Source organism: Delphinapterus leucas, chromosome 13 (genome assembly GCF_059928025.1).
Source record: "Delphinapterus leucas isolate spDelLeu-1000000601 "Yukka" chromosome 13, BTC_Dleu_Yukka2, whole genome shotgun sequence".
NCBI lineage: Eukaryota > Metazoa > Chordata > Mammalia > Artiodactyla > Monodontidae > Delphinapterus > Delphinapterus leucas.
Genome location: NC_143141.1, coordinates 37,445,601 through 37,461,125, shown reverse-complemented (window position 1 = coordinate 37,461,125; position 15,525 = coordinate 37,445,601). Strand labels below are relative to the sequence as shown.

Here is a 15,525-nt window from a genome sequence, read left to right as displayed (position 1 = left end):
TTCCTCTTGCCTTTAATACAATCCTTTACATGTACTGAATGGAGGGCATATCTCAGTTATTCAAAATCTTCTAAGGACAACTGTCATCTGTCTAGTCCAAATGCAAACTCTTTTTTTCAGATTAATTTTTTTATTGAAGTACAATTGATTTACAATGTTTCAGGTGTACAGCAAGGTGATTCAGTTATATATATATATATATATATATATATATATATATTCTTTTTCAGATTCTTTTCCATTATAGGTTATTACAAGATATTGAATATAGTTCCCTGTGCTGTACAGTAGGTTTTTGTTGATTATCTATTCTATATGTAGTAGTGTGTGTCTGTTAATCCCAAATCCCTAATTTATCCCTCCACTCCCTTTCCCCTTTGGTAACCGTAAGTTTGTTTTCTATGTCTGTGAGTCTATTCCTGTTTTGTAAATAAGTTCCCTTGTATTATTTTTTTAGATTCCACATATAAGTGATACCATATGATATTTGTCTTTCTCTGTCTGTCTATTTCACTTAGTATAATTTCTAGGTCCATCCACGTTGCCAAATGCAAACTCTTGACCCTGACTTTCACTAATACCACTTCCTCTTTGTGCTGCTGATTTAACTCTCTGATTTCACGTTTACATCCTCCTCACAGCATCTTCTCCAACCCTCTCAACAGACTTTGTGAAACTTACATGTCAAGTGCATAGAACATGTTAAAACCCAGGCCAAGTCCTTTTTCTTCTGAGAAATCACCTCCACTTAATACAAATTCCAAATTTCTTGACCTCTTTGCACCCTTCCTTCCTTGACACTCATATTCCCTGTCACGAGTGCATATGGCACAGTCTCCACAAACTTATCTGGCTAACTTAATACCACTTATAGGGATATTTGGCCATGAACAAATTCTCCAACTTCCCTATAAAGTTGCAATCATTGATAAATATTTGTTGAATATTTATTAAGTGCTACATTTAATAAGGCACTAATATAAATAATATGGTATTTACACCAGTGTACAGAAACACAGTCTCTGCCATCAAACCCTTATATTCTAGCCAAACCAACAAAATATGCACACTTGAAAAGATGGCTAACAACCAAAAACGATAATTACAAATGAAAAATTATTAATAGCCAGACAATGGCTACTATGAGGAATTCAGCAGAGAGGCCCTAGAAAGAGGAAGAGAAATTCGACCTTGGGCTTGGAGTTCTAGGTAGAGTTTTTAATGTGCAGAGAGGGGATCAGAATTAGCTGGGACATGAACATGGAGGGCAGGCTCTTGGCAGATATGGACCACTATTCATCTTTAGTGTACTTGTAAAAGGAAACATGACTGCCGACTATAAACATGATGAAGATGAGGTTAACAATGGTGCTGATGATATGAGGAAGGTGAGGATATTGGCAGTACTGACAAAAGACAGCGATGATTCTAGAATCAGTGAACCATGCTTTACAGAAGAAGCCGTTCTCTTTTTTCCAGTTTGGCCTTGATTTGTGTCAGTTGGTGTGAAATTGTCTCTTGTTTCACTCTACCATTCCAATACTAATTTTGATAGCAAGGCTGCGGTTGACTATTCTTGCTTTATATCAATGGCTTAATGAATTTATTTTTTCCAGTGGAACAGCAGCAAAACTTGTGGGTTGATGCTAATTTACCTGGCTAGGGTCTTATTAATATACTTTGGTTGGGGACACATGGAGCACTCAGGCAAGGCACAAAGAGTTTTCTGTGCTTTGAGAGTTTTCTGCAGAGTTTGTTTTCCTTTAGTACCTGTTGCCCAATTTCACTCCTAGAAGCTTGGCTTCTGGACAGAGGATAATACAAGCCTAACCTTACCTCCAACTGAAGAAGCCGCGTGCATGTATCCAACATTGAGATTATCTTGACAATGCACTGCTACATCTAAACTCACAAGAGCACGTGCACACACACACACACACACACTCCACTTTATCCTGCCATTTCACTCTTAAGTTTGGGAAAATTGAAGGCGCAAAGGCAAGCATGATCTCAGTTCCACTGGGTAGAGGCTTGAGCTAAAACGACGCCTGGAAAGCAAATGCGGTGACCTTTAAAGGAATCGAGAAGAAGCTATTTCCAGCACATTACTAAATGCTATATTTTAAAGGTTCTAACCTTATTTGCTACAAGTGTATAATATCGGGAAACCCTCGTGAAGGAAGGGTCTGCATTCATCACAAGGCACAAGTCACTTACGGAAGGGATGAGGAAAGTTATTACTTTCCAACTTGCAGACACTGTTTAGCTCAGCTCCTTCTGTGGTTTGCTGCATTAAATAAGGTTCAGAGATCACTTGGAGAATTACAGGCTTCTTGACCTAAAAAAATATAAAGTTTTCTGCAAATAACAATAGTCATATCATCATACAGAACAATTTATGACACACACACTCCACCTTTTACAGTTCACACCAGCTGGCAAGACTGACCCTTCATGTGTCTGTGGTATTAATTTCATTTAGTCTTCTAGCTGATTAATAGTAGTAATTGATCTATGAGACTCAGTATCAAAATAAAGAATGGGTAAGCAGAAGAAATTACTCATTGAAAAAAAAAACAAAACCTAAAACACAGTCTTTGAAACCAAAGTTGGTCTCCACTGTACAGGTCTGGAGGACTATTTGCAAAAAATAAAAATATGTAACACTGATTATCTTGACATTTAATGGAGTCCTCAGGTTTAGACGTCTTAGAATAGATAGGTAGATCGATAGATATAGAGAGATAGCTGGATAGACAGATGGATAGATAGATAGATAGATAGATGATCAATCAATCTTGATAATGCCGACAATGTTGCCTTACATTTGTAAACCGCTTTACAAAACACTGGTATTTGGCACTCTTTTCTATTCTTAACCTTATTATGTTTTATAGATTGGAAGTAAAGATTTCCAGCAAGTCAGCTTCAGTAGCTCTTTTTCCCACCCTGATTGCATAACTCACATCTGTGAAGGAGTGTGTTGCCAATTATCTCATGGACATAGGATTTATAAGTCAGCCAAGTCAATAAAACATTGTGTGAGGGCCTATGTGGTCAGAAGTGTCTCCAGTTGACCTTTATGCTAAGTGGAGCTGTCAAAACATTAGTGAATAACCTTGATTACCTAACAATGCGCTGGCCTCCACGTGATGGTCTAACTGGTTTTTGATTTTTTAATAGCAGACTGGAGAATCCCTTTCAACCTAGTTAGCATAAAATCATTTGTTGCCGTTTTTTGGTTTTCCATACTTAGAGTTGAAAGATTGAGGCCACCAGGAGAAAACAACTATATGGGGCCTAGGGCATGGGTTTTCAGGCTAGGGGGAGTGCTCTGAAGCAAGATTCTATCAGGGTCAGAGAGTAACTGTGTGAGGGTTTTGAAAGTTCTCATTTAGCCAAAGCCCCAGGCAAAAGAAACTGACAAGGGCATCGGTCTCCAAAGCAGCAATAAGCAAAGTCAGAGAAGGAAAAGAAACCAAATAGTTAAAAGTGGTGAGCAGGGGCTTCCCGGGGCTTCCCTGGTGGCGCAGTGGTTGAGAATCTACCTGCTACTGCCTGGGACACCGGTTGGAGCCCTGGTCTGGGAAGATCCCACATGCTGCGGAGCAACTAGGCCCGTGAGCCACAGCTACTGAGCCTGCGCGTCTGGAGCCTGTGCTCTGCAACAAGAGAGGCCGCGATAGTGAGAGGCCCGTGCACTGCGATGAAGAGTGGCCCCCGCTTGCCACAACTAGAGAAAGCCCTCGCACAGAAACAAAGATCCAACACAGCAAAAATAAATTAATTAATTAATAAACTCCTACCCCCAACATGTTCTTTAAAAAAAAAAAAAAGTGGCGAGCAAACTACATTCAGAAATCAGTTCAGTTTCACAAATAAGGGTAGGAAAAGTGGAGAAACTCAGCCCTAAGACGTTAAATCAAGAAGTCACTTAAACCTAAAGATCCTACCAGTAGTTCCCCTGTGACTTGGGCCATTATGGCTACAAAATGTCCTTGACTGAGTTACAGGAAATCTAAGGTCTACTGGCGGTGGCTCACTTCTTATGGCACAAAGAGTATCCTAAAGCATTTTAGGCTACTGTTGTTGAAGCACTCTAGAATGAAACAAAATGCACATTGGTTTTCAGTACGGAGATCCCAAGATTACCGTTAAGTCGAAAAATGTTTCTGCGAGATAATTCCTGTAGCCTGAGACACAATAAAATAAACACGGGGAAATTCAGGTCTGTGAGTCCCTCATGCTAGCACATCCTGAATTATCTTGGGTGGTTCATTTTTATTTTATGCTGCCGTGCCCTTTAATCTGCCTCCATCTCTAGGTGAAACTTCATGCATAAGGTGGTTGTATTTAATCCAGACTCAATCAACATAATCAAAAGTAAGTACTGAAGAACACACATGACAAGTGTCAGGACTCCCTTCATATTCTCATTGGCAAGATTGGTTGTGGGTTTGCCAAGGGAGACTGGAATGGGGTGTTTTCGGTTGAACTTGAGGGTTATAAGACTTCAGTGGAAGGATGTGTTCATTTATCTACTTAACAAATATGCTGGATATTCTCATGCGGGGATACCCAGCCTATACACCATTTCTAGGTTTCAGATGGCTGTCATGCCTATACCCCGCCGTTGTTTTGTTCTATCTTCCTCTATAATGACAACGGCTGACTGTTACTGACTGCTTCTAATACACCAGGCACTGGTCTATTGATACATACTCGGTGTGGGATCACTCATTTAATCTTCCCAATAATCTTCACCAGTGCATGCTGTGATTATTCTTAATTTTCCTAGTAAGGAAACTGAAGTACAGAGAGGCTAAAGGATTTACCAAGTTCACACAGCCAGTGAGTGGGAGAATTGGGATTTGAGCACAGTTTATCGATTCCAGGGTATTTGCTACCTCACAGACTTTTGTGAGGATTCAAACATTCTTGACACACAGTACCAAATAACTGTTAGCTATTATTTTTTATTATTTAGGCTCATCCTATTGCTGTTATCCTACTTTTTTTTTTTTCGCCACAGGAGAAAGACAACTTTTATTCTTTCAAGAAAATGTACCAACAGGTTGAAGGAAGAAGCATGCTGGCCACATCCCCTGTCCTAAGCAGGGGTCTGAGATGATGCCAGGCCTGACCAGGGCTTGGGAGAAGCTAACAGGGCTCCCTGTGGTACCGGGGGGGAGGGCTGGACCAGCTCAGAGGTGAGAGTTTGTTCTGTTAGCAGTGTGATTCTCAAATTCACAGCCTAGACTCAGTCCCCCAGCCCCCTGTAAACGTGAGAATAGGCTCGTGACTGCCAGCTTCTCCCTGGGTCTCCATCCTGATGGTCCATTTGGAGATTTTGGACTTGCTAGCCTCCATAATCATCTGAGCCAATTACTTAAAATAAATATATATATAATTTTTTAATATACACACATGCACATCCTACTGGTTCTGTTTTTCTGGAGAACCCTGACTAATACACCCATGAACTGAAATGTCAGAAACCAGACTGGGCATTTTTACTAGCCTACACAAATTACATCACTTCTCCCCATCCTTACTGGAACTTTGAGAGTTAGAAAATCCCCAAATTTCTCCCTGAGGTGTAGACTTTCGAAGTATCATTAGTTGGCTGCTCCTTTTCGGTTTGCCTACAGAGAAGAACTTCAGGCTACACAATAAAGAGAAATGCCAGCAGTGCGACCGGATTGTCCAAGGTTGTGGCTTGTTCTAGAACACACCGGGACACAGCTGACCACAGCGCTCCCATTGGCTGAAACCAAGATGTGATTGATTAAATATCCTGCCAGAGATTTTATGCCTAATTATTTAAGTTCCCTAAGGCTAATCTTTAAGAAAACAGTGGAAGAAGAATACCAATAACTCACAAAAGATAACTTTCACACCATCAAAAGCAAGTGTCCCATTTCACCCAGTTCCACCTGTCAATCCCCCCCACACCCCCACAAGGATGTCCTTTTCATATGTTAAAGACTTCCTATAGGGTGGAATGATGTGTTAAGTTATAAACAGCTGGGGGGCTGTTTAATATAGTTACAGGTGATTGGATCTTCCCCTTTCATTTTCTCACCCTTGTCGCTTTAAAAATAAAAAAGCTACACCCTCCAGAAAGCACAAGATATATAAAACCAATATGTTTGCCTTTCAGTTAAAGACCTCAGGCTCTCAGCTGGAGGGCAACACCCCAGCATCAATGAGAACATTTTTCTAAGAACTGTGAAATGCAGGACCAGAACCGGGAGTGTTTCTGTGGGAGAATCCCGCTAATGAGCTTTAATGTCCCTGAGAGCTCAGGTCACTCTGAGCTGAAGCATCATCTACACGTTTTCACCTTGGAGGTGTCTTTTTTCCTGAAATCCTAATCTACTAAGACATACTTAAGATTTAACAATCAAAATGTTTACATGGATTCAAATGTTTTTTTTGTTGTTGTTTTTTTAAGTTCTGGCTAACGGAACTATGAAAATGACACGCAGGTATAGTCCAAACTTCTCTGCCTCTTTTTCTAACAGACCTTCTTTTTTTAGAGCAGTTTTAGGTTCACAACAAAATTGGGCAGAAGGGACAGAGATTTCCCATGTACTCCCTGCCCCCATACATGCATATCCTTCCCCATTATCGATGTCATCCCCCAGAGCAGTACCTTTGTTACAATCGATGAACCTACACTGACACATCATTATCACTCAAAGCCCATACTTTACATTATGGTCCACTCTTGGTGCTGGACATTCTATGGATTTGGACCAATGTATGATGTATCCACCATTATAGTATCATGCAGAATAGTTTCACTGTCCTAAAAAAAATCTCTGTGTTCTGCCTATTCATCCCTCCCTCCCTTCTAACCCCTGGCAACCACTCATCTTTTTACTGTCTCCATGGTTTGATTTTTTTCTAGAATGTCATATAGTTAGAAGCACATAGTATGTAGCATTTTCAGACTGGCTTCTTTCACTTAGTAGTATGCATTTAAGTTTCCTCCAAGACTTTTCACAGCTTGATGGCTCAATTCTTTTTAGCTCTGAATAATATTACATTGTCTGAATGTATCACAGTTTATCTATTCATCTACTGAAGCATAACCTGGTTGCCAAAACTTGCCAAGTTCTCTTTTGAAATATCTCTGAAGAAATAAAGGGATTAGTAACTCACTTCACGGAAAAAGAAAATATTAATTTTTTAAAAGATGTATTTATGGATCAAAGGCCACAAATTTGCTGTGTGGTAGGCAAACTGGGTGGGAGTAGATTTGAGTGAGGAAAACCAATGAGTTATAAACATACTAGTCTTTGATATGATTTAATCTGGCTTAATCACACAATGTTAAATATGGCATAAAATTAGGAATTTTGAGCATATGTTTAAACATCTCTGAAATCTATAGCATTATTTAGAAATTTCAAATTTTACCCAGTTAGCAACTTACTTTATTCAAGACTTCAAGTTATTTCTGTTGACTACCTCATTACCTCAAGAGAAAATAATATTGACTTTCATCTTCAGAAGAAAAATGAAGCAAAGTAACTATAAAAAAATAGATTCCTGGCATGGTGTATTCTCAGGTATATGTTCTACTTACATTGTGCCTTCCTTACAACACACATAGTAACACTGTTAGAAATTTAACTGGCTGCCTAGTTAGTGGTTTGCATCACATAATTCAAATTAATTTTTTTTTTTTTATCAAACCAGTCCATTGTTTCTGAACTGTTCATACATCTCCATGATAATGTGAGCTCCATGAGGGCGTCCATAGTTTCCTGGTTTAGTTCTTGAATCGTGGTCCTCAGTAAATTTGCTGAATGAATGTCCATTTGTTTGTTTGTTTTAAATGAATAGGAACTATATCTGGTTCACAGTGTGGCTATACCTGCCACCATATTATAACCAATACAACAAATCTGCGAATCAACCCTTGCAGACAATTCTCAGTCAGGGCCAGAGCTATGTTGGGCATATACTCCAGAGGGTACCGTTTTTATAGATGATGATGGGAATTGCGGCCCCTGGAGTTAGTGGGGCAGCCCCGGTTTGCTTTACTGATTATCATCAACATCCCTTGAGAATTTCTGTATGGTCGATGTTTACTTCTAATCAAGAATCAAGATGAACAGTACTTTCAATGTGTCTTGAGAATTTTACATGCCATCTAATTAACTAATTGAAGGTACCGTGGAGTATTACAAGGCTAAGAACCCTTGTTATTAGCTTCTCCTAAATGGGGATAAAAATCCTGCTCAGGCTGCCTCACTGGGGTGGTGTGAATTTTTGACTTCTGTTTGCTCATCTATAAACTAAGCAGGGCTAAAACCGGAGACCTGTATGGATTCTTGTAGTTCCGACATTCTATAAATTTAAAATACACAGAATCCTCAGAATTCAGGCTCATTCTGTGATCATTGCCTTTGGCCTCAAAGTCTCGAATCACATTGTAAATAAAATCTTTGTGTTTTTTATTCAACAAATATTTAGAGAACACCTGTGATGCTAGTAGTCACTGAGAAGGAACTAGATATGCCCAATCACCTCCACCAGTAATAACTAACAACCATTATTGAACAGTAATGCCAGCATGCATTAAGTATTTACTATGCACCAGCCACTCTTCTAAGATTTATATATCTTATTAATCCTCTTAACAATCCTATAAGGTAGGTATAAATAAGAAAACTGAGGCACAGAGAGGGTATGACCACCACGAGTAAGTGAAAGAGCTAGGATTCAAATACAGGTAGTGTGACTCCAAAGCCCTCGCTCTTAATCACTGCACTATCGTAAAAGAATTACAAAGAAATTACAAAAGAAAACAAAGAATGTGAAGAGTTACTTATAGAGTCTGCATTTCTTACATTGATTTAACTTCTAAACCGAAAGAAATTATCCACATAATCTAAAGTAGATTCGGTGGGAGGAATCGGGATGAGAAACAACAATGACAACCACCAAAGCCCCCATCTCTTAATACATTCATTTGTGCTAATATTATTATGTTGGTTTAGAAGGAACACACTGGGAACAGACTCAGGAATTTAACTCTGGGTCGATGTGAGTTACTTCCGGTTCGGGGCTCACTCCAAATAACCTGAATGAAGGCCCAAGTTCCACTTCTGTGTATAAGTGGGAAAAGTCCAGTGATGACTCCAACCTTCACAGGTCTTTTTCTCCTCGCTCCAATGGAGCTGACTCTGCACTCTAGAGGTTGGCACTGGAGAGATGCTCTAGCATCGAGTGAAGATGTGGAGCTTTGGAGCCCCAGCTGGCTGTGAACTCAAAAAGAACTGAGTGGGAATCCTGGCTCTCCTGGAAGAGCAGTTCTGCCAAGTTCCTCAGTCACGCCAACTTCAGGTTCTCTATTTGAGTAATGGGAGAAAGACAGCACCTACCTAATAGGATTGTTATGAGAATTAAATGAGATGATACATTTCTAGGTAATGCTATTCTGTCATAACCTAAATGGAGAAAGAATTTGAAACAGAAAAGATATATGTATGTGTATAACTGAATCACTTTGCTGTACACCTGAAACTAACACAACATTGTTAATCGACTATGCTCCAATATAAAATTAAAATTAAAAAAAAAGTATACACTATATGACCCCCGTCCCCCCCAAATAAAGATAACATTAAGCCTTGGCACAGGCTCAGCACTCAAAAACTTTTTGCTGTTACTATTATTAACACCACTCTGTACTAGTCAACCATATCTCTCAACAGGACCATATGCCTCAAAGGTGGGTTTCTAAGACTTTTGCTTTTTTGTATCTACCTTGGTGCCTAGCACTTACGATGTGCAATAAATACACATAGACAGATAAACTGGCAAGGAGGGCAAAAAAGGAGAGCTCAGTTCTCTGCCCATAAAGTTCCCAAAACAAAGACAGCAAATGAGTGGATTTGCCATTTGGCGTTTTGATCATTCTCTTCAGGTTTGTATGATCAGATTTCTTCTCTTTTGTAAATCACAGGAATAACTTCAGGAAGCCTCAGACATCCTCATATAAGGTTAAATATTTAAAACAGAGCTGCATGAGCCTTGAAAAGATCCAGACAAACATATGTTGAGAAGCTTTGGCAAAGGCCGGTGCAGCACAACGAGCAAAGGGAGGCCTAGCACCCCTGCACCCATTGTCAGGGGCCGTCCATCTTGAGCACAGCTTGCAGGCCTCATCTCAAGAATGAGGTCACCCAGAGCCCAGATGGGCAGGCGGGTTGCAGAATAAGATATGTCTGGGTGCAGATGTGAAAGGAATTGGGACTAACAACCATAATGGAAACAGGAAATGAGACTTAGGTCAGCCGAACTGCACAGTTGTTGAAAAAGCAAAACTTAGCCATGTGGTATAATTTTCATGCTCCATGAGGTTTACCACCAATCAGCCAACTTTACCAATAGATTAAGCTGTCACTACGAAAAAAAAAACCCTCAAAGGTGTCCGTCAGACCCCTTCCCCCCCAGTCTTCCTCAGTTCCTTCCTGTACTCCAAATCAACATTCACTAGAGCTGAAGGGTCATCCCATTCAAACGTCTCAACCCACTACTTTTTCCCTACTATTTAGAGCCATTACAATGAATCTGGCAAGGCCTTTGAAGACTGGAGGGGCTCAATGACATATGAAACAAGAAAGAAAAAATAAGGATTTATTATAAGAAAAGAGCAAGCCTCTTCCCTTATGGTACACATAGGCATGTATGTTCATAATAGGGATATACTCACAAACTCACCCATACACATGCACAGACACACACAGTGCTTCTGCCCTTTATACAGGGAGTTATTTTGAGAAAATTGTTGCTGGGTCTCTGGGCTAGGAGAGCAGCGAATCATTAATCTCTCAAGATGGTTAGGTTACGCTTGCTGCCGTGATGTTACTGACCTAACCCTCCCAGAGTACATCCAAGTCTGTCTGCCGACCTGAAAACTTAAAACAATCTCTGCCACTCTGCCCTTGACCTCACATGGACCCTGATGTCTTCTTGGCTGATGACAAAATTCATGCACAGCTAAGACATGTGGTTTCACAGGAATACCAGCACCAAGTTCTGCTATTTCTTTTAAAACTATCTATAACATTACTGTTTCTAAAAATCTACGATTCTACTCTTTAATATACACCAGCATGTTTAAGACTTGGGAAGCATCCTACACAAAATATTTCTTAGTTCTTCAGACTCATTTCATTTTCTGAAAGGCCTAGAGTCTATGTGCTATATCACCTAATCGTAAAACATCTTATACAATTCTCTCTTTATTAAAAGCTCTGCTTTTCCAAAGGAAGTGGACCCAGAAAGAGGAAAACTTCAGGGAAAATGCTTAGGAAGGAAGTTCTTTTTTTGATTTGCTATTTTAAAACAAGAGTAGGAAGGGAGACAGAGCCTGCTGAGTTCATTAGCTGGTAATACATTAACGTATATCAAAATTAAATAAAATGTCCCAGATTTCATCTTTGTCAAAGAGAAAGATGCTGAGACTAGAAAGAAGAGTATGGACAAACTTAAGTGAGAGAAAATAGAGCCGAAGTCAAGAGTCAAATATAAGACTAGGAAGCTGGAGGAATGAATTTAAATCCTGTAGCTCAGAAGAAATTACGCACTCAAGATAAAATTACTGAATCCTTTAGGAAACCAAAATGCATAGAGGAGATCTTAGGAAAAACGAGGACTAAAGAGTTTGTCTGGCTACAAACTCAATACAACCTATTCATTCAATAATTCATTCATTAAAAAATGTGAGTCGGGAACCTACTAGTGACAGGAACTACCTAATATGTGTCTGAAATAATTTTGGGGCAGCTTTATGCGAAAAACAAGACAAAGTTTCCACTTTGATGGAGCTGACATTCTAGTGGTAGAGTCAGAAATTAAACAAATAGGGCTTCCCTGGTGGCGCAGTGGTTGAGGGTCCGCCTGCCGATGCAGGGGACACGGGTTCGTGCCCTGGTCCAGGAAGATCCCACATGCCGCGGAGCGGCTGCGCCCGTGAGCCATGGCCGCTGAGCCTGCGCGTCCGGAGCCTGTGCTCTGCAAGGGGAGAGGCCACAACAGTGAGAGGCCCGCGTACCGCAAAAAAAAAAAAAAAAAAAAGAAATTAAACAAATAAACATATAATGGCAGTTGGTGATAAGCGCCAAGAAGAAAAATAAAACAGAATAAGAAAATAGAACGTGAGTGTGGGGAGAAGTAAGTGTTCTATTTTAGGCAGAGTAGTCAAGTATGAACTTTCTGAGTAGGTAGCATTTGAGCAGCAATGAGTTAAGGGAACAAATCAAGAAAGGATCTAGGGAGATGAATATTCCAGGCATAGGAGGCAACATGTACAAGAGTCTTGAGTAAGGATAAAGCTTTGTGTGTTCAACCAACAGAAAGAGTATCCAGTGGCTGGAGCAGAGGAAAGTAGAGAGTGCAGTAGGATAGGTAAGAAAATCACAGAGGGTCTTGGAGCCACAGTAAAGAAGACTAGATTTTGTCTGTGTGAATTGGAGGATCCTGAAGAGTTTTGAGTAGAGAAGAAGCATGATGTGATTTACAGTTTAAGAAGATTGCTCTGTCTGCTTTGTGGAGCATATGTTAAATAAGATCCCAGAGAGGAAACCCTAAGACAAGTTAAGAGGCTCTCCTATCAGCCCAGAAGACAGATGAAGGTGACTGGAGAGGTATGCTAGAGGCGATATCCCTGGAAGGAAACGCAGATGGGACATACCAGTGTGTTGCCCTGAGGACTCAAATATGATAACCAGGTGTTGGCTGGGGCAATTGAGTAAATCATGGGGATATTTACTAAGATGAGAAATAGTGGTGGAGGAACAGAATTGGGAGTAGGGTAGAGAATCAAAAGTTACATGGGAAATGAGATTAATAACTATGTAATGGGATTGCTAAAAAAAAACCCCCCAAAAACACTAATGGGACTTTTGACTATATTGATAGAAGTGTAACATCCAGTTCAAAGGACACAATACATCCCATCTACTGTGAACTGTTTGTACCACATCTAACATTGAACAACCCTGTTCAATGTTAGACCCTACGTTTTAAGAGGGATATTGACAAAGAGACCCACGTTCAGAGAACAGAGTCCAGGAAGGAAAAGGGGCTCACATGACAAACGCTTCAGGGAAGTGGGGACCAGAGAAGAAAAGAGATTTCACTGAGAAAGAGGAACGCAGCACGTGGTGGTTGTCTTCAAATATTTCAAAAATTTAACTTACCCTTTGGGACTACAAAAGGCACTTGAGTAGAAGTGGGTAGAAGACACCAGGAGACAGACTTCAGAAAGGACTCTCTCAATTAGAAAGCTGTTCCAGTAGAGACTAGCCAAGCATTCATCAGGGGAGCATCAGTTAGGAGGAGGACCAGATAATATTCAAGTCCCTTCCATCCCATGGCTTTCATCACTCTAGATGTAAACTCCTTCTGGTTAGAAGCCATCATGGTATTTTTAAAAAGTCTCTAATAGGGTACATAGCATAGGATCAAAGTATATTTAAAAATTCAACTTCTTTTTAACTTGGCATGCTTATCTAGCCAATGAAAACTTTTAAATAGTTGTTAACACTTTTTATTACTGTATTTTGTTTTTTTGTGTAGGGGTGCTGATGAGAAACCTGTTCTTGGCAATAAAAAGCCTGGCTCAACTCTTTCAATTTTTAATAATAGACTAAGACTCACAGTAACTAAGGCTAACACAGAAGCCTAAGAAGTCACTTGCTAATATCCTTCTGCCTCTAAGAAGAGCTGGATAGAGGGACAGCCAGAGTATGAAGAGGACAGACATTCCAGCTGAACACATCTGCCAATAATCTTGAAAAACTGTATTTCAAATGATTGTCGTAAGAATAAAATGAGTTGTTCCATGTAAAGCACCTAGCACAGTGCCTGGACCTTGATAAATGGTTACTGTTATTTTATCACTACAATTATTCACAAATGTTAAATCATTTCTGTATGTTGAACTGTCTGATCTTTAGTTTAAGAATCTCCAGGAAGATGGGGTGGGGCCTTTCCAAGGCCTTCATTTCATAATGCTTGGAGCTTGTTGCTGGGGCCCCCTAATGGATCATCTACAAAATGAGAGGGTAAGATGACCTTTAGAATCTTCCAGCTCTCACAGCCTGTTTCTAAAAGATTTACCACCACGGAGGATAGTCTAAAAAATGTGCTAAGTCTCCAAAATTGGAATTAATGACAAATTTTAGTAAAAGTGGCTGAATATGATATGATCATGTAGAAATAAATAACTTTTCTTCATACTAGTTAGAAAATATCATGAAAAATGTGACCTTTATAAAAGCAAACTCCGTAAAATACTTTCAAGTTAGTAAGACGTGCAAGAAACCTATGTAAAGAAAATGGCAAATGGTTCCTGAAAAATATAAACTAATTATTGAATAATTGGAGACAATGTTCTCAGATGGCAAAACTAAATGTTGTAATCATATTAATTATTGACAAATTGAGTTGTTTGTTTAAAGCATATGCAATAAAACCATCAACAGCATTTTTCTCTCTTTTAGCTTGCTTGAAAACTGTTTCAAAAGTTCATATGGAAGAATACATATGTAAGAATAGCTAAATATATTTTGAAGGAGAAAAGAAAAAAGACTGGGTGCAATACCATAGAGTTCATATTTCACTACACACACACACACACACACACACACACACACACACACGAAGTTCTTAATATACTCAAGGGTTAAATGTAAAGGCCAGATTTTAACAATCAGCAAAAAACCAAATGGGTGAATATCTATCATCTCTCCAGCAGGGAAAGACTTGAAAGCAAGAGAGAAGGAAGGAAATGAAGGAAGGAAGAAGGGGACTTCCCTGGTGGTGCAGTGGTTGAGAGTCTGCCTGCCGATCCAGGGGACATGGGTTCGTGCCCCGGTCCGGGAAGATCCCACATGCCGCGGAGTGGGTGGGCCCGTGAGCCATGGCCGCTGAGCCTGCGCGTCTGGAGCCTGTGCTCTGCAACGGGAGAGGCCACAACAGAGAGAGGCCGGCGTACAGCAAAAAAAAAAAAAAAAAAAAAAAAGAGAAGGGAAAATTCACCATCCCAGGAACAATTGCTTGTGAACAAGCTTTAAAACTCTCATACTGTTATGGTGGTATGCCTCTGAAACTCTACTTCCAGATGCCTCCCGACCATATTACTCATATGATTTCACCCCACATCCCTCCAACTCATTCCAGTTTGTCAAGACATCTCATCTTTTAAGTTCTCCCCTCTCCCCAGAGTGCCACTGTATTGTTTCTTGGATTTGACTAGAGTGCCTTAGTTTGTCCCATCAACTTTTTTTTCTCTGGGAGGCAGACGGCACATTTTAGAGGACTTTACAGCATTCAAGAAAAAAAGGGGAAGAAAGCCCTTCCTGATGTCTGCTCTGAATTTGTTTGTGCTCTATTCTGTGTGTATCCCTCCTTTGTTCTGTCCTCTGCATCAGATGGAAAGTAATCATCCTGCCTGAAATGTATCTATAGCCAAGGCTCCATGTAAATTACAGAGAG

The 15,525-nt window shown here is 40.0% G+C and overlaps 1 long non-coding RNA gene across 3 annotated transcripts in view; it reads right to left on the bottom strand.

Moving 5' to 3' along the window:
- Positions 1-15,525, bottom strand: part of LOC111186566 (uncharacterized) — a 35,251-nt gene that overhangs the window by 5,597 nt on the left and 14,129 nt on the right. For 2 of the 3 annotated variants that reach the window (XR_002647882.2, XR_002647883.2), the window contains exons 6-7: positions 13,227-14,985; positions 2,218-12,039 (exon numbers count right to left, since the gene is read on the bottom strand). This is a non-coding gene — a long non-coding RNA (uncharacterized LOC111186566). The remainder of the gene's footprint in view (positions 1-2,217; positions 12,040-13,226; positions 14,986-15,525) is intronic. The other variant, XR_016395428.1, reaches the window with a different exon arrangement.